The sequence below is a fragment of the Camelus ferus genome, chromosome 1 (assembly GCF_009834535.1).
Source record: "Camelus ferus isolate YT-003-E chromosome 1, BCGSAC_Cfer_1.0, whole genome shotgun sequence".
NCBI lineage: Eukaryota > Metazoa > Chordata > Mammalia > Artiodactyla > Camelidae > Camelus > Camelus ferus.
In genome coordinates, this window is record NC_045696.1 from 75,167,212 (window position 1) to 75,194,861 (window position 27,650).

At 36.4% G+C, this 27,650-nt stretch overlaps 1 long non-coding RNA gene across 1 annotated transcript in view; it reads left to right on the forward strand.

Moving 5' to 3' along the window:
* Nucleotides 1-589: 589 nt before the first annotated feature.
* LOC116664975 overlaps nucleotides 590-27,650 on the forward strand; it is a 182,362-nt gene continuing 155,301 nt past the window's right edge. The window contains exon 1 of the long non-coding RNA XR_004321542.1: nucleotides 590-782. This is a non-coding gene — a long non-coding RNA (uncharacterized LOC116664975). The remainder of the gene's footprint in view (nucleotides 783-27,650) is intronic.

Genomic DNA, 27,650 nt, shown 5'->3' on the forward strand with positions numbered 1-27,650 from the left:
ATGGAGATCGCTCTCACTCTCTCCTCCTTTCTCTCCTTTTCTCCCTTTCCCTCCTTATCTTTCTCTCTCGCTCTCTCTCTCCACTCTGTTTAGACAAGGACTATACAATCTTAGTTTGTGATGAAGATACTTCTGTCAGAATATAGAAATAATTTCTTTTTAAAACTTTAGCTTTTAGAACTCTATTAAAAAAAAGCATGAGATCCTTTAGATAATAATCTAAGTTAATGTTTTAGTTAAAAAAAACAGTTTCAGTGAAACAGGTGAGTCTGAATATAGGGCTAGTTCAGTGCCACCTGCCAAGGTATTATTGACCTTTTGTGTCCGGCTCCAACAAGGGTCCTCCTGCCTGGTGTCTGCTTGTGCCAACAGAACAACCCCAAGTTCGGTTCTGAAGCAAAGGAAAGCTCTCTTTTTGGATCAGAGAATGGAGATGTGCGAGTTCAAGCTCTGCAGCACACGCTCCGGTGATAGGCCATGGGCAGGCTGCTTTACCGGGTTCTCCGCAGCGGGGAGAGGCGGAGTTCTCGCGAGGCTCCTGGAGCTCCCGCGGCTGAGCGGCTCCCTCGCTCCAGGTCGCAGTGCCGGGCGCAGCGCCTCTGCACACGCCCCGGCGGGCCGGCGCCATCTTGAATTGCGGAGCCCTGTGCAGAAGCGCTGCGTGTTGACGGGTCAGGCTGCCGCCACTCCTTGAGGAACTCTGGTCAGAAGCGTCGGGTGTGAGGCCTATGCACGCGGTACCCTGTGAACGAGGGAAACAAAGCGGAGAGGAAAAGAAAAAGGTTAGACTTTATTACCCTGGATTCTGTTTTTATTCTCAGGGATTCTACCAGCCGTTCTCGCAGCTCCCACCTAATGAGATAAGTATCAGGGTCTTTTGATGCAGAGGCACAATGTGGAGGTAGAAACCCCTTTTCAAGAGGATAATGAAAGGATGAAGATGGGCAGTTTTCTTTTTTTCCTGATTCATTCTTCTTAGTAATATAATAGCTGAAAGGCCCCCCTTATTATTCAGAAAAGTCAGAATGTTACAAGTGAGAGAGGATCTTGAAAGAGCGTACTCTCACTAGGAAGAAAAGAGCAACTGGTTGTTTCGGAGGTGTGTGCGCGCGCGCGCTGTGGAGAGCGAGCGAGCGTGCGACTGTGTGCATAGGGGGCCTCAGGTATTAAGCATTTTACAAAGTGTGGGCACAGCTGGTGCTTGGGGATTGAGTCATGTGATCTCTGAAACATAAAATAATCCTTCTCTGTGCATCTACTTTGTAATTACGGCCTGTCAAATTTTATTCTGGTGTTTTAGAAATAAGTACCCGGCCGGAGCCATTTAACCCTTTCCATGCCTTCGAGCTGTTCCATGTGCGTCGACTCAGATGTCACCCTGAGCTGTTGAAACCTGCCTCTGTTGCATTATATTATGTAACCTTTCATTTCACACAGGTCAACACTTGGCTTTTAAGTGGTAGTAAATTTCAGGCACTACTGATTCAGGCTGGGCAGCTAGAGGTGAAAGGCTTTATCTCCCTGGAATTTTTGTGAAATAGTCACTCAGAAAGCAATTCTGAATCTTTTACACAAAGCAAAAAGATTAATGCTGTTCCTGAGGTGACATAAAAGAGATACATCTGCCTCACAAAACTAGTAGCTTTTTCAGTGTCTCATTCTGTTAATGGAGGTTACTCTGAGTTGTTGGCTGTGTCCTCTGGTCTTTTGGAAGCTTGGCCAACGGACAGGTAAATGTTATTTAGTCTTGTCATTATTATTGTGAGTTTTTTCGATCAATTTTTGGATGGAGGAACATCAGTCTGTTAGGTTCATCTTTTCATATCAAAGCCTCAGTTGAAGTTTCTTAAGTTTATCACTACCTCAGATCTGCTGTTTAGTACTTACCTAGCATTCCTTGTTTGGAATTATCAATCCAATTCTAGAAAAAGTGTGAATTACGGAAAAAAGTGTGAATTCTAGAAAAAGTGTGAATTACCTCCTACCATCTTCTCCTTTTTGCAGAGTCTCTAATACTCAAGATTCAGGGTAGCTTGGAAACATAAGGCTTCCTGGCCATAGGGCAGTCTAAAGTTATACTTTGAATTTCTTTAGGGAGAAGTCTACTCTCTCTAAATAACTCTATTTCATGACACTTCTTTGGTCTTGTTAACATTTTGAAACTATTTACCACCTCCTAAGAAGAAAGGAGAGAGGTTTGGGGATGAGCTAGCTCCCAGCTGAAGGATACCCTATATGGAAGCCTGGAACCAATGGAATGCAAAAAGTAGAAGCTATATGCCTGTTTTTTTTTTTTTTTAATGCCGTATGCCCTCATGCCCATACAAAACTTGGCAGGAATTATGACTGAAACCATTAAAAAATTGTGGAATGTATTTTTTTGTGTGCCAGTTGTTATGCTAAGTGATGGTATTGACAACATTGTGAGATTTATGGGACAGTTATTACCTTCGTTTTATAGGTGAATATACTGGAGATAAGATACTGTAATAAAAAAAGTACCCTCGCCCCCCCCCCCCAAGAGATGGATATACTGAAGATAAGAAAGATTAAGTGAATTACCCAAGGTTTCATGGCAACTAAGTGGCAAAGCTGGATCAGAAACCTGTTTCCTCTGACTACATGTCAAGTTCTTATTTTGCACATTCAATAACATAATACAGGTCAACTTCTTGCTACTTAGTTCTGTCTCCTTACTCCTTTCCAGGTCCATGCTCCAGATCCTCCTTCCACCTGTCCCCCTCTTCAGGTCACAGTATAGATAACACTCTGTTGAATGTTATTTCTTTTGGGAATTCTTAGCTTTCCCAGACAAAGAAGTCTTTCTGTTACATGCTCTCAGTTCACCCTGCACTTTTCTTTCAGAATGTATATCACAGCTAATAATTATCTGTGCAGTTATTTTCTAAGGCCTCTTTTACATACAAGACTTTATAGTCCATGAAAACATAGATCACTTCTGTCTTGTTCATCACTTCTCTAGCCCTTGGTGGAGGCAACATACCTAAAACCAGCTCAAAATCTATTCGTTAAATGAAGGAAGGAATAGATAGCACTCTCTGAGTATTAGTTGTTGTGTTATATTTATTATTTTTGATAATTGAGTAAGATGCCTTGTGTGGATACTCAATGAGGTAGTTGAAGAACCTGTCAGAATAACAGGGTGACAACAGAAGTGTCAGGGTTAGTGATTTCTGAGCATGGCTTGAGGTTGATGTGATGGCACAAAGAGGGATAACATGTCCAAAGTGGAGTCTGGAGAGCAGGATGAAGGCAGAGCAAGTGAGCACACTATGCCTTTGACCTACCTGCCAGTCACTTCTCAAGAACTTCTGAAAAAGAGTAGCCTTTCGACTGATAGCTTTGTTTTAAGGGAAAGAATCGATTCATCTCTTAGCTTAGTATGTTAATAAAGAAAGACTTAGAGGCAACTTCAGTTACATAGTTTTTCTCCAAGTATTTTCCAGTTTATCCCATTGTTTTCTAGTGCTATTTAATGGCTTTCTACATTCTAAATCATAATTTATTTTTGAGCCAATGTCTTCATGTCTTACATACTTGAAGAATTCTTTCATATTTGTGTAAGGTTCTAGGGAGAGATTTTATTTTTCCCTCTCGGTTTTGCTACTTAGTTAAAGTCATGTGAGATAACCTCTGTTGTATTTTTATCAGGTCTGTTGCCCAGTATATCAATTCTGTGGTTTTTGCAGGATCTAAGGTGAAGATAAAATAATCTAACCCAAGCTGCCTCTGATTGATGAGTCTGATTTGTAGATTGAAGTTTCATACTAGAGAGATGTTAAGAATGTCAATTTTTAGAGTATTCAGACTAGCTAAAAGAACTATTGTAGCAGTGTTTTAATCCATTCTAGAAGATTGTCGTCAGTGAATATTCAATGCTATGACAATACAGTAAAATATTTTAAACCAAGGAAATTTGATTTTACTGTACCAAAACCTATTTAAGACAATAAAAAGACAGCAGAAACAATTTCTTTTTCTGTATAATAGGAAAATTATGGTTATAAGCAAGTAAGACTGAGGTAGTCAAGTATGTAACAGAACATGCAAGCACACAAATGGCTATTAAATACAAAGAGAAGTAATTAAAGCTAAAAAACAATTATTCTACTCATTCAAAGAAAGAATTAGGTAACCTACAGAAATCCACAAAATACAATTAGGTTTAAAAATAAACAAAAATGTTTCTATTCAATTTAGGACCAACATGAGAGTAGAGAGTTTTGTTAAGTTGTTTGATTAAGTAGTAATAGACTTTTATTTTTAAATAGCAGAATCAAGTTTTTACTTTGATGGTGTCAGGCTTTTCTAGGTGCAGTGAAAGAAATGTACTATATCAGTATATGCTTGATTTAAGAATAGCCAATTTAGGAAGGATTTGCCCATGCAAACAAAGTCAACTTTTCCTCTTCATTTCCTTATAGAGACAGTGGCCCACTGGTCCCCATTTTCACTACTAGGAAAAAGAGTAAATGAACTGGAAAGATCTTTTATTATAAAAGCATAAAGATATAGAGTCCAGAAAGGCCAGCCCTAGCCCTGTCTTTCCCTGCTCTGCCCCTCCCACCAAAATGGTACTCAAATCTGTTTCTGGCAATTATTGATGCTGAAGTGAGTGAGGAACAGAGAATTAGAGAATCTGTTCCATTCGAAGTTTATTTCCCTTTATTTTTATGTCGTTATATTTTATTTTTTTAATGAAAACATTTAGACAAATGCAGAAATCATGTACCCACCATCACAACCAGGATACAGAAAAGTTCCCTTGTCCTGCCAAATTCTGTCCTGCTGTACCATGTATTAAAATTCTTTAATACTCTTTAAAACATTTAAAACTATGTATTAAAGTTTTTTTGCAACATTAATTTTCAGCTTTTTAATATAAATACTAGGAGTGAAATTTCTGACTCTGAATCATATGGTAAATGTATATTTAACTTTCTGAGAAACTACCAAATTGTTTTCCCAAGTGGTTATGCCATTTTGCATTCCCACCAGCAATGTATGAGAATTCTAGTTGCTCAAAAAACCCCCCGAAATTATTCTCTTAGAAGTGTAGTTATCTTTTTGTGGTTTCAGTCTGCATTTCCATAATGTCTAATGATGCTGAGCATCTTTTCATTTGCTTTTTTGTCATTTATACCTCTTCTTTTATGAAATGTCTGTTCAAATTTTATGCCCTTTTTTTGTTTTCTTGCTGAGTTTCAAGTGTTCTTTATATATTCACAGTACATGGGAATGTGATATACAAATATTTTCTCTCAATGTGTACCTTGTATTTTCACTCTCTTAATAGTGTCTTTCACCAAGCTTTTGATGAAGACTAATTTATCAGTTTTTTTTCAATGGATCATGGTTTTGGTGTTGTATCTGAAAACTCTTTGTACCCAAGTTCATAAAGATTTTTTCCTGTGTTTTCTTCAAAAGTGTTACAGTTTTCTGATTTACATTTTAAAGCTATGATGCATTTCAAGTTAATTTTCGCATAAAGTGTGAAATATAGGTCAAGATTCTTTCTGGGGGGAATATTTATGCCTATTGTTCCAGCACCATTTGTTGTGAAAATTATTCTTTCTCTGTTGAGTCTTCCTTTGCATCTTTTCAAAAATCAATTGGTAGAATTCATTGGTAAAAGCATTTGGATCTGGAGTTTCCTTTGCCAGGAGGATTTTAATTACAAATTCAATTTCTTTAGTAGATATAGGAATATTTAGGTTATTTATTTCTTTTTTAGTAGGTTTTGGGTTATTCGAATCTTTCCAGAAACTGCTTGATTTTACTCATGTTATTGAATTTATAGCTATGGAGTTGCTTTTTAGTATTCTTTTATTTTCCTTTTAGTGTTTCTGAAGTAAATGGTAACATATCCTCTTTTATTCATGATATAAATAATTTATATCTTTGCTTTTTTAAAAAAATTGATCTGTCTGGCTAGATATTTATCAAATGTATTGATTTCTTTATAGAACCAACTTTTATTATTGAAGTATAATCAGTTTACAATGTGTCAATTTCTGGTGTATAGCATAGTAGTTCAGCTGTGCATATACATACATATATTGGTTTTCTTTATTGGTTTTTTTTTCATTATAGGTTACTTAGAATGAAGTTTTGATTTAATTTCATTTTCTTTGTTTTCTTTTTTCACTTTCATTGGTTTCTGGTATTGTAATCATTTCTTTTTTTCTACTTGTTTGGGGTTTAGTTTTCTCTTATCTAATTTCTTAAGTGGAAGTGTACCTTATTGATTTGAGATCTTTCTCCTTTTATAATAATAGCATTTAATACTATAAATTTCTCCTCTAAGCACTGCTTTAGCTATATCCCTCAAATTTTGATGAGTTGTATTTTAATTTAATTCAAAATATTTTCTAATTTCTTTTGAGACTTCTTATTTGACCCAAGGATTATTCAGAAATATACTGTTTAATTTCCAAATGTTTGGGGATTTTTTTCAGACCTCTATGTTATGATATCTAGTTTAGTTCCATTATGGTAAGTAAACACATTTTGTATGATTTCCATTCTTTTAAATTTCTTAAGGTTCATGTTACAGGTAGAAAATGTCCTCTCGGTGAATGTTTCATGTGCATTTGAAGGAATATGTAATCTGCTGTTGTTGAGTGGAGTGTTTGGTAAATGTCAATTAAATCAGCCCAGTTGTATGATGGTGTTCCGTTCTTCCATATTTTTTCCTGATTTTTCTTTCAGTTCTTTTGATTGTTGAGAGAGAAATGTTGAAGTCTCCAAATATAATGTGGATTTGTCTATTTCTTCTTTCAGTTATTAGCTTTTGTGTTGGTTATTTTCAAGGTCTTTATTTCAGGTGCATAGAAATTTAGGATTGCTGTATCTTCTTGGTATGAATTGACTCTTTTATCATTATGTATTGATCTTCTTTATCCCTGGTAACCTTCCATGTTCTAAAATTTCATTTTTGTCTGATATTAATATAACTTTCTGGCTTTCTTGTGAGTAGTGTTCCTGTGGTAGATCTTTTCCCATCATTGTACTTTTACCCTATAGGTCTTATATTTTATCTATTTTGACAACCTATTTTAATTAGTATATTCAGACCATTTGCTTTCAGTGTAATTATTGACAATTATGGTTGGATATAGGTCCGACAATATTTAATTTGTTTACTGTTTGTCCCCTCTATTTTTCATTTTCCTGTTTTTCCTTTCCTGACCGCTTTTTGATTATTTGAATTCTTTTTGTTGTAGATGACATGTGTATGACATCTACATAATTTTAAACCCCACCAGACAATGTTATCATTTTTGCTTTTAATAGTCATACTGTCATAGATATTTTAAAGAATGTAATATAAGTATGGCTTTTTCACCTAGATATTTACTACTTATGTTATTTCTTCTTTATTCCTGAAATTCCAAGTTTCATTCTGTTATAATTTCCCTGCTGCCTCAAAAACTTCTTTTAGTATTTCTTTTAGAGCAGATCAACTGCTGATGAATTCTCTTAGTTTTCCTTCACCTGATGATATCTTTTTTCCCTGTTCATCTGTGAGGGATATTTTCTCTGGTTGGTAGTTCTTTTACTGTGTATAAAATGTTCCGTTGTATTTTGTCCTCCATGGTTTCTGATAAGAAATCTTTAGTCACTTGAACCATTGTTTCCCTATATTTATTGTGATATTTTACTCTTGACTTTTTCTATTTTTTTCTTGAAAAAATTGGTGTTTAGTTATTTGATTATGATGTATCTAGGATTCTTATTCTTTGAGTTTATACTGTTGAGGTTCACTGAACTTCTTGAAGTATGTAAATTTACATCTTTCACCAAATTTTGGAAAATGTAAGCCATTATTTTTTGAAATTTTTTCTTCAGAAATTCTTTCTTTTTTCTTTTTAGGATTCGAATGATCTGAATTCTAGAATTTTGAGATTATTTGACAAATTTCTGTCACTCTGTTCATTTTCCTGCAATTTTTCTTTCTGTTGTTCAGATTGGATAATTTCTATAGATCTTTATTCAGTTCCTTCACTCTTTATTTTTTTTTATTGAGTCCACCTCATTAATATTTTATTTTAGTTAATATATTCTTTAATCCCCAAATTTGCATTTATTTGTCATTGTATATAGTTTCTATTTCTTTGGTGAGCACTTCTGTCTTTCCATTCATTTGAGAGAGCTTGCTCTTCCTTCATGGAGCTTAGTTTACAATAACTACTTTAAAGTCTTTGGTAATTCCAACATCTGGTCATCACGGGATTGCCATCTGTTGACTGTCTTTTACACTGAGAGTAGTTGAGATTTTGATTAATGATGTATTGTGTCCTGGACATTTTGAATATAGTATTATGAGTATTATAGTATGAGTATTACAGTATTATGGTATTTGGGTCCTATTAAAATGCTCTGGAGAAAGTCAATAGTCAACCTGGTTCAATTTAGACAAGAAGTTCTAATCCATCTTCTGCGGGCTGTGGATCTGATGTCAATTTAGTTTTTAGAGCCTTTTTAGGGCTCCATCCCTGTGTGAGACCTGCATCAGATGAGCGAGGAGGAGACCTGAACAAGCTCTGCTTGTTTTCCAACCAGAGGCCAGTCTGTGACCTCAGCGGTGGTCTGTTCTGTAGGTTCATTCTCAAAGCCTTTGCTCTTCTGCTTTGGATCAGTTCCACACATGCGCAGCTCATGCATGAACCCAGGACATCATGCGTAGACTTAGGGGGTCCTCTCTCTTCTCTTTAGCTCCCAAACCCTCCAGTTATATGATACCCCTTTTAATAGACCTCTAGTTGCAAAGCTGGGGTTTTATCTTCTTTGCACTGTCATCTATTTCCCTCAACCAAATCTGCCTCAGTGATGAAACAGCAAGAGAAAAAGGGAAAAATCACAGGGATTCTCCCTACATTGTTCAGAGCTCATCAACCTCATTTCCAAGTTTCTCTAGTCAAAGAGAAGATTTTCTCTCACAGTTTTAGTGCCTGCACACTGCTTCTGCCGCAGGGTGCTGCCTGTGGATTTGCTTCAAGGAAGGGCCAGGAGAGTAAGGTGTGGGGTGTATTTTCCCTATACTCTCTGTCGCGTAGGCTCCCACCTCCATCTCTTGTCCTTCAGCTAGAAAGAAGTTTCTTTTGGAGATTTTTGCTATGAAGTTCTATGATTCATGCTGTCTGTGTCTGAGTAAGGAGGTATAGGAAAGGAAAAGAAAACTATGAAACTCACTACCATATTGATCATTCCTCAAGGTTTGATTTCCCTGATCATTTCACATGCTGTTATTAACTTTTCAGTTTTCAGATAGTTGCTTTATTATTTCTTTCCAGAGTTTTTGATTTTAATTCATGGGAAAGATAATAAACTTTTTCCATTTAAATCCAAACGGGAAATTTCCCCTTATTTTTCAAAGCATTTATTTATTCTATAAACGGTGGTCACTTGTAGTTGAAATAGTTCTATTTATTATGTCCTTCAGGTATGTCATGAATTAAATAGAATTTCAGGCTGTCTGCATAACTTATTTCCATTTTAGCATTATTTCTATGGGAAACTATATTCTAAATTCTAAATAACCATCATATGAAGATGACATTTGGAACGCAACTAGCTTTTATCATGTCTTGCAGATGATAAAGGGGCTTGGATCCTGAGGTAGAAATTTGCTTTGTCATTAAAGTTTTCTTTATTTCTGTGTTCTGTACTCTATTGTTGGTTTTGGTTTGGTCGTGTCTTGAGGTATGCCTGCCTCTCTGATTCAGAATCTGTGTCAAGCTGTTTCCTCATGGTTTCATGGCCTTTTTGCTTGATCTGTTCCTTTGCTTCTGTCCTTCTGGGTCTTGATCTTATGCTATTACAGTCTGTTCACACCCTTCATGCTAATAATTGGAGAATATTACATTGACTGAGTATTTTGTCCTCCTCCGATTTTTATGTTGGTGCAAGATAGAGTCTTTGGCAGGTAATTTGGTCATGAGGGTGGAACCATCATGAATGGGATTAGTGTCCTTATAAGACGAGAGAGGTGATCTCTCTCTTTCTTCCCTGTGAGGACTCAGCAAGAAGATGGCCATCTGCAAACTAGGAAAAGGTCTCTTACCAGAATCTGACCATACCGGCACCCTGATCTCAAACTTCCCAGTCTCCATAGCTGTGAGAAATAAATGTATATTGTTTAAGCCACCCAATCCATGGTATTTTTATTGTAGCCTGAACTAAGACACTGACACTATTATGATTTTTCTTCCTTTTAATTGATTTATTCAGAAGCTTTTGTTTTCTATTCTAGGCATTGCTTTAGAAATTGGAGGATACCAGAATGAATGGCATATAGCCTCTGACTTTAGGAAGCTCATCCTTCAGTAGAAGACTATAAATGACTGTACTATATATAAGGATGAAAGAGTGGCTAGGGGAATTTAGAGAAAGACTTAATTAATTCTTGCTGGGGAGTTTAGAGATGACTTGATAAAGGAAGTAGCATTCGAATTGACCTGAGAGAAGAAGTAGGGTTTAAGGATGCATAGAAAGGAGGACAATCATATTTAGAGGAAACTGTATGGAGGAAAGTCAAGGAACAGGAGAAGTTCAAATTGGGATCCATGAGTTCTGTTCATTGGCTGGCAGTTAGGGATTCAGAAGAAGTAGCATATTCCCTTTCATTAAGTACAGATGTGCCATGATATAACCATGATCCTGTTGTTCAGGAAACCTCTTCATATCCTCCTATCTCTTCCTCAGCCTCTGGCCTCCCCTAAGGCATGGTTATTGTGGAAATCAAGAAAGCAACATGCCATGAAAGATGCCAAATAAACACTGGGGCTTCTTATTCTTCAAGGGATCTCTTCCCAGTTTCCAGGTGCAGGTGCAGGTGCAGGTGCAGGTAAAGGTCCAGGTCCTCCAACCTCTCAAAAGCATGGCTATCTTAGCTTGGGAAGTATCTGCTTCCAGGAAGCCTGGATGTGGGCCCTCTGCTCCCCAGATGGAGCAGATTCTCCCTTTTTGTTGGCTGCAGATAGATCCCAAGTGAGACTTGAGAACTGGAGGTCTCATCACCCAGCTCTGGAGACATGTCCAGAAGGAGAGTTTCCAAAGTATTCTAAGTAACTGGAAGGGTTTTGGAATAAGCAAATTGACTCCCAAGATGACAGTACTCATTTGCACTTAAATTTTCTAGTCTATTTTTGTTTTAAAGCCTCCTTACATCATAGTCATCCAGCATATGGCTCAGAGCTGCCTGTCTAAAGTCAGCTTAAGGGGGCGAATTGTCTCAATGCCTCTTACAACCTGTTATTTATTTGAAAGTGCATTTGCAATAATGCATTAAATGGTAGCCTAGTGACTTGAAAGAGTTAATGTGCCTTCCCCTTTTGCTGAACTTCTTCTATCTTAGAGTCATTTAGGCACTTAGGGAATTTTATTCAGTGAATATGAAATAATCATGTCTGACCCAGGTGCAGCGAGTACAGGCTTTGAAAACATGTTAAGACAGGACTGTCTACTGACCCGTGACAAGTATCAGAGAGTTAAAGAATAACTGTCTGTTTTATCGCAGCTATATCTGCTGTCATGTAATATTTAAAGTAATATCAGAACCAAGGCTGGAGGCTAGCAAGCCAAATATCAGCAGATGACTAGGGTCAAGGCAGGTTAAAATCCAACACATACAATTAACTTAAAAAAAAAGAAGAAGCAAACCAGATCATGTCATTTGCCTGCTTAAAAGCCTTCAGTTATTTTTAGGATAAATCTTCAATTCTTTGGCATGACATCAAGATCACCCATGAACTTGTCCCAGGGTGACTTTTTAGGCTTATTCCTTGTACGAATACTCATGCTAATGTGCTAGGGCTGCCATCACAACAGAAATCTACTCTCTCACAGTTCTGGGGGCCAGGAGTGCAAGAAAAAGGTGTCAGCAGGGTTAGGTTCTTCTGAGGCCTCTCTCCTTGGCTTGCAGATGGAGATGTCTTCACATAGTTTTTCCCCTTGTGTCTGTGTCCATATTTCGTCTTATAAATAAACCTGTCATATCAGATTAGGACCCACCCTGATGACTCCTTTTCAACTTAATTCTCTCTTTCAAGGCTCTGTTTCCAAATGCAGTCACATTATGAGGTATTGGGGGTTAGAATTTCATGTACGAGTTTTTTGGGGGGGTCACAATTCAGCCCATAACAACACTTGTGCTCTGGTCGTGCTAACCTACTTTTACCTCTCCAAATAGGCCTTGCTTGCTTTCCCTTCTTTTCATATGTGAGTCCTTTCCATGCTTCCTTGCCTGACCAGCCCCTAGCTGGCTCAAGCATCACCTTTGTCACTGCTAGGCTGTGATCTAGAGGGTCAACACTGTCTTGCTCATTCCTGCACTGACTGAAATTTTGCTGAACAAATGTCAAACTGACAATTTTAGGGACTCAGAGAAAGAAAATGAAACAGAGACATTGTTGACACTTCCTCTGCTTTTCTTTCCTTTACACATTCCTCACTTTTAGTGACACTTGCCAATGCTTGTCCAGCCTAGGCCACCTTTTGGGTCTGAGTCTGGCTTGGGTTAAAGCTGGGTGATCAACACATCAGGGAGGATGCCATGAGGAGGCAAGGGTCCATGTGGCTATGTGAGCTAATCTGCCCAAATGGTACCCACTAGCCATATATGGCTATTTCAATTTAAATAATTTAAACTAAATAAAATTAAAAACACATTTCCTCGGTTGTGCTAGTTACATTTCCAGTACTCAGGAGCCACATGTGGCTGGTGGCTATTGTATTGCATAGCACAGATACAGTCCATTTCCATCATTGTAGATTGTTCTCTTGGAAAGCTCCGTGAGGACCCAAAGGCTAGGTTGGTCTATTTTCACTTCTCTGCCTCACCCTGACCCTTTTGTTTGGGCCTAGGACAATCCCAGGTTTACTGAACTGACCAATTTTTTTTTTTTGTCTTTCCTGAAGCAAATAAAACCTTGACCCCAATTACTATGGTCCTTAGGTATGACTCATAGTTGATCTTTACTTACTAGTGCCACTGGCAACAGAATAAACTCAACACAATTCTGTTTATATCTATACTCAAGGCTACAGATGTATTTAGGGGTAACTTTGAATACAGGTGAAGGTTGTCATAGTGCTCCAAGAGTCCTTTTACGTCCTGTGACTGGGCTACTCTTACAGTCACCCAGTATTATTTTCTCTTTTTTCCTGTTAAGACTAGATATTATGGGAAAATCATATATTAATCTTTTTGTTTAGTCATTTCTTTCTTAGCATGGACTTATTATATTACCTTGCCCTATAGTGTAGGATGGAATGACACAATAAATTTAGGTTAAGAAATTTGACTCTACCCTTCCAGCTCTGTGAGTCTGAGAAAGTATTCTGTCCCTTTGGAGTCTGTTTGCTGTGCTATAAAATGAGGTCAATAATGCCTGCTTCATACGGCTGTAAGAATTGATGTGGGAGGGTGTACAACACCTACTATAGAACACGCATACTAGACATTAGTTTTCTTTCATATTTTTCTCTAGCAAAGAAATTTAACTATTGACAAGTCACCAGAAGAAGCTTTTTCTGGGGTGTTGGGTGCTTTGGGAGAGAGGCAGAGGAGGTGGTGGCCAGATAGCCCTAAAAATATCCCCAGGGCCAGACCTCTATTTTGCCTGAAGTTCTGTTTAAATCTGGGAGGAGGCACAAAAGGTGTAGCATCATTTGGCCTCCTGGATTTCTCCTTCTACAGGTGGTATGTTCCTGATGTAATTCCTTTTACAGTATCCTGAGGCTCTTTGTCATGGACAGAAGCCTCACAATGTGTAGAGAAAGTGACTTCCAGAGGTTCAGAGGAAAGGCTCAGTGTGACAGTTCATTATTTCTGATAGCCAAATTGAAAACAAGTGATGGATTCAGCCTACCAGCAGATTGCATTCACTGGGCTGATATGCACTTTTTGCCCCTGGGAGAAACCCATCAACTCCTCAGCCAGTTACCGTGTCAGCAGGCCGCCTACATTGTGGGAACATGGGATAACAGGACAAGCTGATGATTGACTACCAGTGTTTAATGAACAGCTTTGTACTAGAGAGACAAGTTTATTTTTGAAATTATGCTTTTATTTGATTCTTATGATCAGTAATGACAAAGCAACTCTACAAGGAAGATAGTTTGTGGACTTCTGATTCTAGCATGAAGAAGCTGATTCCAAGATTTCAGCATTTAAAGGAAGTCTTTACTTTTGAGGTGAACATTCCACTTATATAAGAACAAAATTTATTTTTTGAGAGGGTCACCTTTTTTGTTGATGGTCATCACTGACAGCAAGAAGAATGTGTACTCAGAAGTTATAGATGTAAGACAGTGCTGAAAACAGTAGCTCTTCATAGAATGACACAAAAATTTCCTTCAGCTTTCTCCTTGAATTGTACTAAATGTGACTGGTTCTACCAGGTAAATTACTTTAACTCTATTTTTCCATGATATATTTTAAATTTGAAAAACATATGTGAAACTGTTACAATTGAGGAAGATTTATATGCCACTGGCTTACTTGTTTGCCCACTGTGTTGCAATTTACTTCATAAATCAAAACATTTTAGATTTGAGCTTTCAGACACTATGAGTAGCCATGGTGACTGGGGTGGAATTAATTCCTAAATGATTGACTGAGTCGATAGGGTGATGTGATGGTATTTTTATGGACTGCGTAGTATTTAACTTACTTGTTTTATTCACTAAGAGAAATCGTCCTTCCTTCTACTTCTCTTCTTTCTTCCTTCTTTCCTCCCTTTCCTTCTTACCTTTCTTCCTCCCTCCATTCATTCCTTCCATTTTCCTTATAGACCAAGGAGCCTCTAGTTTTACTCCCTGCTATATAATATTAAATCCTATAAAATCGATTAAACAGAATTTATTGAATACCTCCTCTGTTCTAGTCATGGTTCTAGGCACTAGGGATACAGTGGATGAAAAAGGTGTATAAACTTCTGTCCTCATGGAGCTTATGTTCTTAAAGTCATCTCTGTATTTGTTGGGGGTTTTCTTGAAGCATTTTAGAGTGCTTGTCATAAGCTATAAAGGATAATTTTAATTTCTCTGGTTTCAGCATTCACTAAAAAGCCATTTCCACCTACTTAAATTCCAGATGGCCCATTACCTAAAGTTTGGGAAGCCTTAAACATCTCTATCCTTAAGTCTCTCATTTCAAATGAAATCTATGTAGAAACTTCTATGGTTATAAATCATTTTTATTTAACTAAAATTCTTTTTGTTTTTCTTTTTTTTTTTTTTTTAACATGTTGATGGATTGTCCTGTTTCTCCATTTCTACTGGAATGTTTACGAGGCAAATGCCACCCAGATACTAATTCATCTTATTCATTTAGGTTCTGAAATTTTCATCCTCTTTCCTCTGACAAACAATAGATGGCAACATGTTCTGCATCAAGATCATAGCCATTCTGTATTTCTTATGTGTTATGTATTTTTGAGTTCTTAGGCACAAACTGTCCAACTCTCAGACCATATGTTAACAAATTAGGTGATAGGACAGAAGTTAAGCAAAAGAAAGAGCTCTCTTGTGAGTTCCATTTTACATAAACACAACATTTATGAATGGGGCAAAGCTCAGCAAGTTTAAAACAATTTGTTTGAAGTGATTACCTTTGTCCCACCTCTTTTTCTCCAATGTATCATTTTTTAAAATCATAGTTTGCTGAACCATATCTAGCAATTCGGACTGTGAATAAATTTAGTTAAGAATACAAATGACACCAGGAGAGGGGTCAGTTCATGTATAGGACCATTTTCATTTTTTATACTTAATTTTTCCTTTCCCTAATAAAGTGAGACACATTATCCTTTAAGTCACATAGACTTGATTTCTGATATTTAATGATTTTCCTGAGTAAAACTATCCTGAAGTTTGACTTTTTCCTCCATGAGACATATTCTTAGATGTGATGCAAGGAATTTGAATTTGTTGATCATATTCCCTTTCTTCTAAAGAACTAGATTTCAAAGTGGGAAGTGTTTGGTTGTACTTGTTTCGTGGGAAGCTTGTGTCTACAGCAAAAAATGCCTTTGTTCCATTTTCCCTCATTTCCCTCCTCCCTCCCCTAACTTTCATCCCCAAATATTTAATGAATTCTTGGTACATATAAAGCACTGTTCAAGGTGCTATTCTTGGGAATGAGAATTAATAAAAATAATATTATGATGTTCATAACAGTTAATAGATACCATTTAGTGCCTGTTTTGCTATGTTTATTCATGAACATATTTCATAAACTCTGGATGGAGTTCTAAAATCAGGAGCATAGTGTCCTGCTTATGTATTGTAAAGTTGCACAGTAAATGTTAAACTGATTTATTCTGTACATATTGTTAATGAAGAACTCCTTCCATTGTCCCCCTTTTAAATTTGAAGCTTTACTTCTGAGAGTTACTGTCAAATGGGTCCAAGGCAGTGATTTGGTCCTTGGCTTCAATAAGGGTGTTTTTTTTATTTTTTAAAAAATTTTTTCAACTTTTTTTTATTGAGTTATAATCAGTTTACAATGTTGTATCAATTTCTGGTGTACAGCACAATTTTTCAGTCATACATGAATATACATATATTCATTTTCATACTTTTTCACTGTAACTACTACAAGATCTTGTATATGTTTCCCTGTGCTACACAATATAAACTTGTTTATCTATTCTATATATACCTGTAAGTATCTACAAATCTTGAACTCCCAGTCTGTCCCTTCCCACCCCTCTCCCCCCAGCACCACAAGTTTGTATTCTATGTCTGTGAGTCTGTTTCTGTTTTATATTTAAGTTCATTTGTCTTCTCTTTTCCTTTTAGATTCCACATGAGTGACATCATATGGTATTTTTCTTTCTCTTTCTGGCTTACTTCACTTAGAATGACATTCTCCAGGATCATCCATGTTGCTGCAAATGGCATTATGTTGTCACTTTTTATGGCCGAATAGTATTCCATTGTATAAATATACCACAACTTCTTTATCCAGTCATCTGTTGATGGATATTTAGACTGTTTCCATGTCTTGACTATTGTAAATAGTGCTGCTATGAACATTGGGGTGCAGGTGTCTTTTTGAATTAGAGTTCCTTCTGGAATTATGCCCAGGAGTGGGATTGCTGGGTCATATGGTAAGTCTATTTTTAGTCTTTTGAGGGCTCTCCATATTGTTTTCCATGATGGCTGCACCAAACTGCATTCCTACCAACAGTGTAGGAGGGTTCCCTTATCTTCTTACCCTCTCCAGCATTTATCATTTGTGGACTTTTGAATGATGGCCATTCTGACTGGTGTGAGGTTGTATCTCATTGTAGTTTTGATTTGCATTTCTCTGATAATTAATGATATTGAGCATTTTTTCATGTGCTTATTGGTCATTTGTATATCTTCATTGGAGAATTGCTTGTTTAGGTCTTCTGTCCATTTTTGGATTGGGTTGTTTCAATAAGGGTGTTTATGAAGATGCTGACCAGTTGAATTTCATGTTACCAGAAGTCACAAAGAGGGAGAAGGGCTTAAATTAAAAGAGGAGATCTGAATTAAACAAAGTGAAGAACTTGACTCTGTGATAAAGTATGGAGTAATCCTCTTGAGGAGCTTATGGCTTATCCATTCTTGCAAAAGTTTAAACAAAATTATTAATAATTGCTCATTATGGATGCTTATTTACTTTCTAAGGAAGGAGTGATAAAGGCTTTCCCAGAGAAAAAAAAACTGAGGAGTTCATTACCACTAGACCTGCCTTATAAGAAATGCTAATGGGGGTTCTTTAAGTTGAGATGAAAGGATGCTAAACAACAACATTATAGCATAAGAAAGTAAGAAACTTGTTCGTTAAGATAACTATATAGACAAATATAGAATACTGAATTTCTATAATGGTATTTGGTATATCATTTAAAATTCTAGTATAAAAGTTAAAAGACTAAATATTAAAAATAACTAATTAAAATTGTGTTAAATGATACACAATAAAGATAGATACAAATTGTGACAACAAAGCAAAGTGTAGGGGAGAAGTTAAGATATAGAATTTTTGTATGTGACTGAGCTTAAGGTGTTATCAACTTAAAATAGACTGTTATAACTGTAAGATATTTTATGTAAGCCCCAAGGTAATGATGCATACACAGAAAAATCTTATAGAAGTTACAAAAAAGAAAAAGAGAAAGAAGTTAAACCATATCAATACAAGCAACGAACAGAACACACAAACAAAAGTACCACAAGACTACAGGAAACAACAAAATAGCAGTAGTAAATTCTTATCTATCTATAATTACATTAAAAGTAGATGAATTAAACTCCCCAATCAAAAGATATGAAATAGCAGAATGGATTAAAAAATAGGACCCAACCATATACTGTCTATAAGACTCACTTTTTAAAAATTGAAGTATAGTTGATTTACAATGTTGTGTTAGTTTCTGGTGTATAGCATAGTGATTCAGTTATATATACATATATATATTCTTTTTCATTATAGGTTATTACAAGCTATTGAATATATTGTGCTATACAGTAGGACCTTGTTGTTAGAAACTCACATTATATTTAAGGACACACATAGGCTGAGTGTGAAGAGATAGTAAAAGATATCCCATGCCAATTTTAACTGAAAGAAAGCAAGAGTAGCTATACTTATATCAGAAAAAATAGACTTTAAGTCAAAAACTGTCACCATTGTGAAGAGACAAAGAAGATCATTATATAGTGATAAAGAGGGTCAATCAACCAGGAATATATAACAATAAATATATGCACCCAACATCAGAGCACTTTAATATATAAAACAAACATCAACAGAACTGAGAGGAGAAATAGATAATAATACAGTAATAGTAGATAGATGGAATCAGTAGTCAAAAACCTCCTTAAAAAGAAAAACCCAAACCAGATGAATTCTACCAAACATTTAAAGAATTAACACCAATAATTCTCAGATTCTTCTAAAAAAACTGAAGAGAAGGGAACATTCCCAAACTGATTTTGTGAGTCCAGCATTTTACCCCAATTCTAAAGCCAGACAAGGACACTATAAGAAAATAAAACTACAGACCAATATCCTTGATGAATATAGATGTAAAAATCCTCAATAAAATACTAGCAAGCTGAATCCAGTAGCACATTAAGTGGATAACACACCATGACCAAGTGGGGCTTATCCCTGGGTTGCAAGGATGATTCGACATTAAAAACATCAATTAATGTGATATATTAACAGAATAACACATTAACAGAATAAAGGAAAAAAGTCCATGATCATCTCAATAGATTCAGAAAAAGTGTTTGACAAAATTAAACACCTCTTTATAATTAAAAACTTTCAACAAACTAGGAACAGAAAGAAAGTAACTTAACAAAATAAGGGGTGGGGGAGGGTATAGCTCAGCGGTACAGCACATGTTTAGCATGCACAAGGTCCTGGGTTCAACCCCAGCACCTCCATTAAATAAATACATAAAACTAATTACCTCCCCTGAAACAAAAACAAAAACAAAACAAAATAAGGGCCTTATATGGAAAGCCCACAGCTAACATCATCAATGGTGAAAAGCCCACAGCTATCATCATCAGTGGTGAAAACTAGAAGTTTTTCTGATAAGATCAGTAACAAGGCAAGAATTCCCTCTTTCACCATTTCCATTCAACTAAATACTGTAAGTCCCAGCCAGAGCAATTAGGCAAGAAAAGAAATTAAGAGTTTCCGAATCAGGAAGTAAAATTGTTCCTGTTTGCAGATAGCATGAACTTGTAGATAAAAAAAATCTTAAAGATTCCACCCAAAAACTGTTACAACTAATAAATTCAGTAAAGTTTCAGGATACAAAATCAACATACAAAAACACCGGTTGTGTTTCTATACACTAACAATGAACTATTTGGAAAGGAGATTAGAAAACAATCCCATTTACAATAACACCAAAAAAAAAAAAAAAGGAATAAACTTAAAACTAAGGAGGTGAAAGACTTGTATACTGAAAACTATAAACACAGATGAAAGAAAACAAATGGAAAGACATTTTGTGTTTATGGCTTGAGACTTATGTTGTCAAAGTGTCCACACAACCTAATGTGATCTACAGATTCAATGTAGTCTCTATTAGAATCCCAGTGGCATTTTAAACTGAAGTATACAGAAAAATAATTCTACAACTCATATGGAACTACAAAAGACCATAGAATGGCTAAACTAATCCTGAGAAAGAACAAAGCTGGAGGCATCACACTTCCTGATTTAAAAATATATTACAATATATTTAAAAATACATATTACAATGTATTACATTAACTGAAACAGTATGGTACTGTCATAAAGACAGACATATAGACCAGTGGAACAGAACAGAGAGCCCAGAAAAAGATCCACACATATGTAGTCAACTTATATTCAACAAGGGTGCCAAGAATATACAACCGTGAAAAAATAGTCTTATCAACAAATGTATTGAGAACACTGGGCTCACTGGGAACATAAAAAAGAATGAAATTAGACCTTTATATTATACCATACACAAAATCAACTCACAGTTGATTGAAGATGTAAAATTAAGACCTGAGACTATGAAACTCCTAGAAGAAAACAGAGGAGAAAAACTTAAAAACATTGGTAGTGGCAGTGACTTAATATGACATCAAAAGCACAGGCAAAAAGACAAAAATAAATAAATGGGACTACGTCAAACTAAAAATCTTCTGTACAGCAAAAGAAAGAATCAACAGAATGAAAAGACAACCTATGGAATGAGGAAAAATATTTGTAAACCATATATGTGATAAGGGGTTAATATCTAAAATATTTAAGAAACTCATACAGTTCAATGGCAAAAAATCTAATAATGCAGTTAGAAAATGGAGGTAAAGATATACAAGATCTTATGGTAGCTCACAGAGAAAAAAAGTGTGACAATGAATATATATATGTTCATACATAACTGAAAAATTGTGCTCTACACTGGAATTTGACACAACATTGTAAAATCATTATAAATCAGTAAAAAATGTTAAAAAAATGGAGGTAAAGATTTGAATAAACATATCTTCAAAGAAGACATACAAATGGCTAACAGCTATATGACAGGATGTTCAATGTCACCAATCAGTTGCAGGAAATGCAAATCAAAATCTGGGTATTTATTCAAAAAGAATAGTAATCAGGATCTTGAAGAGCTAGTATTCCCATATTCATTGTAGAGCTATTTATAAGCACCAAGATATGAAAACAACATAAATGTCCATTGACAGATGAATGGATAAAGAAAACATGGTATGTACATCCAATAGAATACTCTTTAGTCTTGAAAAAGAAGGAAATTCTGTAATATATGACAACATGGATGAACCTTGAGGACATTTTTCTAAGTAAATGAGTAGTCACAGAAAGACAAACACTGCATGATTCCATTTATATGAGGCACCTAAAATAGTCAAATTTGTAGAATCAGAGAATGAAATGGTGGTTGCCAGGGGCTAAAAGGAGGGGAAAATGGGGAGTTACTAGTAATGTTTCAGTTAACTAAGAGAGCTACTATACAACACTGTACCTATAGTCACTAACAAATAGTGAATTATACCCCCTAAAAATTTAAGATGGTAGGTTTCATGTTAAATGTTCTTACCACAATGAAATAAAACTAAAAAGAGAAAACTTAATTTTCTTCAGATACTTTTATAGTTTCATTTGAATTATTGATCCATTTAGAATTTAAAGTTTTGAAATATGATTTAACTGTGTTACCTTCCTGAAAATTTATAGCTAGTTATACCAGTGCCATTTGTTATAGTCATTATTTTTTCGCTGATTTGAAAGCCCATCTTTGTCAAAAATTTGATATGTTCCTGGACTTGGTATGGTTCCACTTATTTTTCTATTTCTTTCGGGGTACTATGCTGGTTAATTGCTGTATCTTTACCATCTGGTAGAGACAGCCTTCCTGCATTATTTTTCTTTTCAAATTTCTTAAATAGCTTTTTATTCTCTCAGAAGTTCAGAATTATATTGTCAAGTTCCCCCCAATTCTTTGAGTTTAATGGGAATTGAACTAACTCTATAGGTTAATTTACTGAGACTTCTTTACAGTAATACATCTTTTTATTCAAGAATGTGATATCTCTTTAATAAAATCTTTTATGTCCTTTGGTTAAATTTTATCATTTTCTTCATACAGGTTATATGTTTATACAGTTCTTTTGCCACTGAGAAAGATTTTTCCTATTATATTTTATAACTAGATATTGCTGGTATAAACAAGAGCCATGGCTTTTATTACATTTACTAGGTAATGGCCACCTACCAGACTTGCTTATTGTTTTCTTCCAGGTGAGTCCATTGCTGGTGTTTTAAAGAGGAAAACAGGTAGCCTGGGAGCCAGGGTGGGTGGCAGCTGACTGACCACCTTGGAGGCCTCACAGGTTGTGAACCTCAATCTTACATTTATAGAATCTGAACTTTCACCAATACCCCCACAGGTGGGTAAACACCACACTAGCAAAGGCCTCATGGGTAAAACAGATGGAAACTTGTTAATATACTATGGAGGGTCATCCCTTTGTAGGAATGGGAATGATCTTACGTCTCAATCTAAGGTACTTGCATCATTCTTTATTTTGAGATAGCTGGGAAATAAAATTAACAATGAAAAACTTGCTTGGGAAGCAGACAGATCAATGGTCTTGGAGTTCATCACAGTTGGGTAATATTGGAATTGAATTTTCTCAAATCCTAAGCAGATAGCAAACATTTCTCTAAGGTCCAGAATTTTCTGCCTAAGCAGTTTTTATTCTCCTGACTAGTACAAGACATATGCTTCTAGGTTTGCCTTCTGGACCAGCATTTTTCTGCTGGCCAGTGACTTCTGTTAGGGCATTTTTTTGTCTAGATGAATTCTTATTACCAGAAAAGTTAGATAGCAGTTTTTAGAAGAGCAAGACTTTCTAGAGGGACAGATTTTTCTGTCTCCTCCCATTACGTCTTGATTTAATTAGATTAACTTTCAGAAAGTGGCCTTGGTTTTTTGATTTCCAAGTTTAGGCTGTGTGTAGGAATAGTGCATAACTATGAATCCCTCCATACATGTTCTCTACAGCCACAGGGGAAAAAAACAGAGAATTGGTGGCCATGTTGGTTTCTATAATTCTTTTCGCACAAATTAAATACACAAAGGTAAAGTTAATAATTATGTTTCGATGTCAAAGGGGACAATGCCAAAGGTTAAGAAGGGTGGGACGGATAATGCTTAATTCAGTGTTCATCCCTGTGACCTTCTTCACCTCAGTTCCATTCGGTGGTCAACATCAGCACCGCAGCTATGAAAATCCCAATAAGAGCCAAGGGATGTTCCAGGGAACAAAAGCCCTACATACTTTTGATAATATTGTTGGATAACTGTGTAGAGGGTTCTGTTTCTGTCTGTGCCTCAAAAATATGTGTTTTGTTTCTCCTGAACCAGAGGAGGAGAATGAAGCCTCTTAAAAAAATGAGCAGATGAAACTGCTCACCAACTTAATAAATAAATACCACCTTATTGTAATTTGGTTTAATATAATTTGCTGGAGTCAGTCCATTGGGTGTTACGTGAAACATTAGCCAGGAGGACAGTTTCATCTAAGCTTGCTTAAGCTGAGAGAGCACAGCAAATACCCACCACATTCAACATCAATACAAACTCAAAGAGAGCCAGATAGAAATTAACATACACTGTACAGGTAACCTTATTACTAATTAGGTCTAATTAGTCTGAATAAGTGCATTATATTTTGTACTGTTGTTTGAACCTTGTTTCCTTTATGGTTTATGTATTTGCTGTTTATATGTCATGCTCTAGACTTCCCACATACTGCTGAAGTAGGTTGATGGTCTTACTTCCACTTTACAAACAGAGAAAGAGGTTTTAGAAGGTGCCTTCCTTGACTGTGCCTTCCTTGACTAAGTATAGAAGCGAGTAGCCTTTCCAGAGCCTGTGTTTCATGCACCCCCTCTTCAGTACCATCAAGCCTGTCACAATGCATTTAGCGAGAGTGCCTTCACCAGTGGTGGTTGGCACAGGCACACTATGTCTTGGAATAGCTTCCACATTTGTCAGAATAAAAATTTCAGAACCAGAAGGCGAAACCCTCCATAAACTGCTGTTGAATTACTAAAAGGAGTGGCATAAATAGCACTGATATTTTAATCTTTGGGACTGGGAGCCACCAAGAAGTAAAAGTATAAAGAATAAAGAGAATCAAGAGCAGACCTAAACAGGAAAGGAATCAGTCTCTGGAGAGTAAGAGAAACCAGAGGAGAAGGGGAAAAACGTGGGGTGCAGTGTCCCTGAAGTCAGGAGAGAGTAAAATGTTCACTTGGATGAGAACCAGGAAAAAGCCACTGGATTTTGGAATCAATAATTCATTAATGGCTTCAAGAAGCAGTTTCAGCAGAGTGGCAGAGTAGGGTTAGTCCACAAGAGGTTGAAAAGGAAAAGGGCAGTCAGAGAAAGAGGCCGTCTGAATCCAAAGATCCCATTCTTTATGTGATACGATGGTCACTTCTCTAGTCCTAACAGAAGCCTTTGATTTTTATATTTTTTATATAAGTACTTTATCAATATGTGCATGCATGTTAGTGTCCTTGGCCACTGTAACACATTACCAAAAACTTGATGGCTCAAAACAACAGAAGTGTATTCCCTCACAGTTCTGGAGGCCAGAGGCTCAAAATCAGTTTCATTGGGACAAAATCAAAGTGTCAGCAGGGCCATACTTCCACTGGAGACTTCAGGGGAGAATCTGTTTCTTGCCTTTTCTGGTAGCTGCTTGCAGTGTTTGATTTGTGCTCATACTACTCCAATCTCTGCCTGTCTTACATTAGCTTCTCTGAGTCAAAACTCCCTCTGCCTCTCACTTATAAGGACACTTGCAACGAAATTGAGGGCCCACCTGGATAATTCAGGGTGATCTTTTCATCTCAAGATGCTTAGCTCAATCACATCCAAAAAAACCTTTTCCAACTAACATAATATTTATGTTTCAGACATTAGAATATGTGTCACTGAGGGTCCTCAATGTGTTTTTTATATATGGGTACACATTCACACCCAGATCTGCATATGTGGATGTGTGCCAATATAATGTGTCTATTATACAGGCACACCTAAATACACAGGTTTGCGCATGGGTGTGTATATATATATATAATATGTATATTATATAACATATGTGTGTATGTATATATACTATACAGTATATATACACATATAATATGTATTATATATACATATGTCTTTGTATGAATATGTATATATATTATATATGTTATATATGTATATATAGTGTATACTATAATATATACATACATAATCCAGTATCTATGCATATGTAATCTAATATATATAATAAAATTTATATATACATATAAAATGTATAAATTATATAGGAGTACATCTATATACAGGTCTGAGTGTGGAGGTGCATCCTGTGTCATGTGTCTATGAGACGGGGTGTGTATCTATCCTCAGGCCTGGGGGAGGAGACGAAGTGCACCCGTGTCTTGTATCTATTAATATGGGTGCACGTCTATACACAGGCCTTTGTATAGATATGTATATATATAATTTAATATATATGTTTATATACACATATGACATAATATATACATATATAATATGTATATTATATATGTGTATATTCATACAGATGCCAGTGTATGGATATGTATATATATGTATATTATACATATGTCTGTATGGATACGTATATATAATATATACATTATATAATATATGTATAATAATAACATGTATATTATATAGGTGTACATCCATACACAGATCTGGGTATGGATGTGTACCTGTATAATGTGTCTCTTATACGGGTGCACATCCATACAAGGTCTGTGTATGGATATATGTGTGTGTGTGTAATATATATATACATATATATATATGTATATATTATAATATATGTGTATATAATCTACTAAAAGTACATAGCTAATACAATATATATAATATAATATATACACACATATAATATGTATATTATATAGGTGTACATCCATACACAGGTCTGGTATGGATGTGTACCTGTATAATGTGTTTACCCAGGCCTGGGTAGGGATGTGCACTCGTATAATGTGAGTGGAGTTGCACCCCGTCTCACAGACTTGTGACATGGGGAGTGCCTCTGCCACCAGGCCTCGGGGTGTATGTACAACTATATACTTATTTTATATGTAGATATATTGAGGTATATATATTAGATAATATATGTACGTATATGTCTATATACATATATAACATACATATTATATATATACATATACATACACAGACCTGTGTGTTTATGTGCACTCCCATAATAGACAAATGATATGGGTGCACATCCATACCTGGATTATGTATGGATGGTCACCTGTTTAATAGACACATGAATGGGTGCACTTCACCTCCACCCACAGGCCTGGGGGTGGAGGGGCATGCCGTCTCCTGGAGGCATGACACGGGGTGTGCCTCCACCCCCAGGCCAGTGATAGTTACCCCCAGGCCTTGTGATTGATTGATTGGTTGGTTGGTTGATTGATTGTTTGTTTGACAGCTCAGTTTCCCTGCGCTCTGGCTGAGAGCTCAGGTTTCTTGTGTTCTGGATTTTTCCTTTCCCCTTCCTCTCCCTTTGCCCAATGCTCATTTCTGCCTCTGCTACTTAAGATTCCCCCCTCTAGTCATAAGACCCCAAATCTTGGGGATGTAGAGAGCGAGGACTCCTTTAGCTGCTTCCTGCTGATCTGGGGCGATAATGGAGCTCGTTGGGGTCCCAGACTAGCTGCCTGTCCTTGGGCAGGATGTGAGCGAAGTGGTCTTGGCTGATTGGTTGATTACCTTGTTATATAATCATTTGAAGTTTATCTCTAGTTGAGAAGAAACAATTTTCATAAGAAGGTTGAAAAGATAGAGGTCAAATATATAGAGCTAATCCTAGCCAACCAAGGATGAAAGAGGCAAACAAGGGTCTTAAACAACATTGATTTCTGTGCTTTCTGTTGGTTTAGGTTTTAGAAAGCAGTTGTTGGAGTGTTAGTCCAGTGAACTAAAGGAGGAGTCAAAAGAGGGACCCTAATGTCAGAGACATTTTAAATTAGTATTAAAACAGTTTGGTGGGGGCCCTAAAAGAGAAAAGATTTCAACCAGGAGACATTTAAGAAAGAGGTTTATCTAACAGGGATCCATAGTCCCCTAGGGCGATGGAAGAGTCTCACCAGAGTGTTGCTTGGAAAGCAGTCGCAGATCGCTAAGGGGTTCATGAGAATATGTGGCTCCCATCGGTGAACTAGATCTCATCAGGGTTTTCCAGGGGTTGGTTGGTGAGATCTCTTCTAGCTCCTAGAGAAATGGATAGGGTCTCATGACATAGGCAAAAGGGAAGAGACTTGTCTGGTGATAGTAATAGTGTAGCAGGATTGAGTGTCCCACAAACAGAGACAGTGACATCTGGGTTTTCCAGTAAGAATGCCTGATATTTAAGAAGCCGAGCATCTGAGAGCCAGAAATGTCCCTTGCCTTTGAAAAGGTCAGAAACTTGATGGTTAGTGTATGCTTGTATAGGGGCCCCCAGAATTAGCTTAAAAGCTTCCTCCAGGAGAGTGGAAAGGGCTCCCTACACTCTTA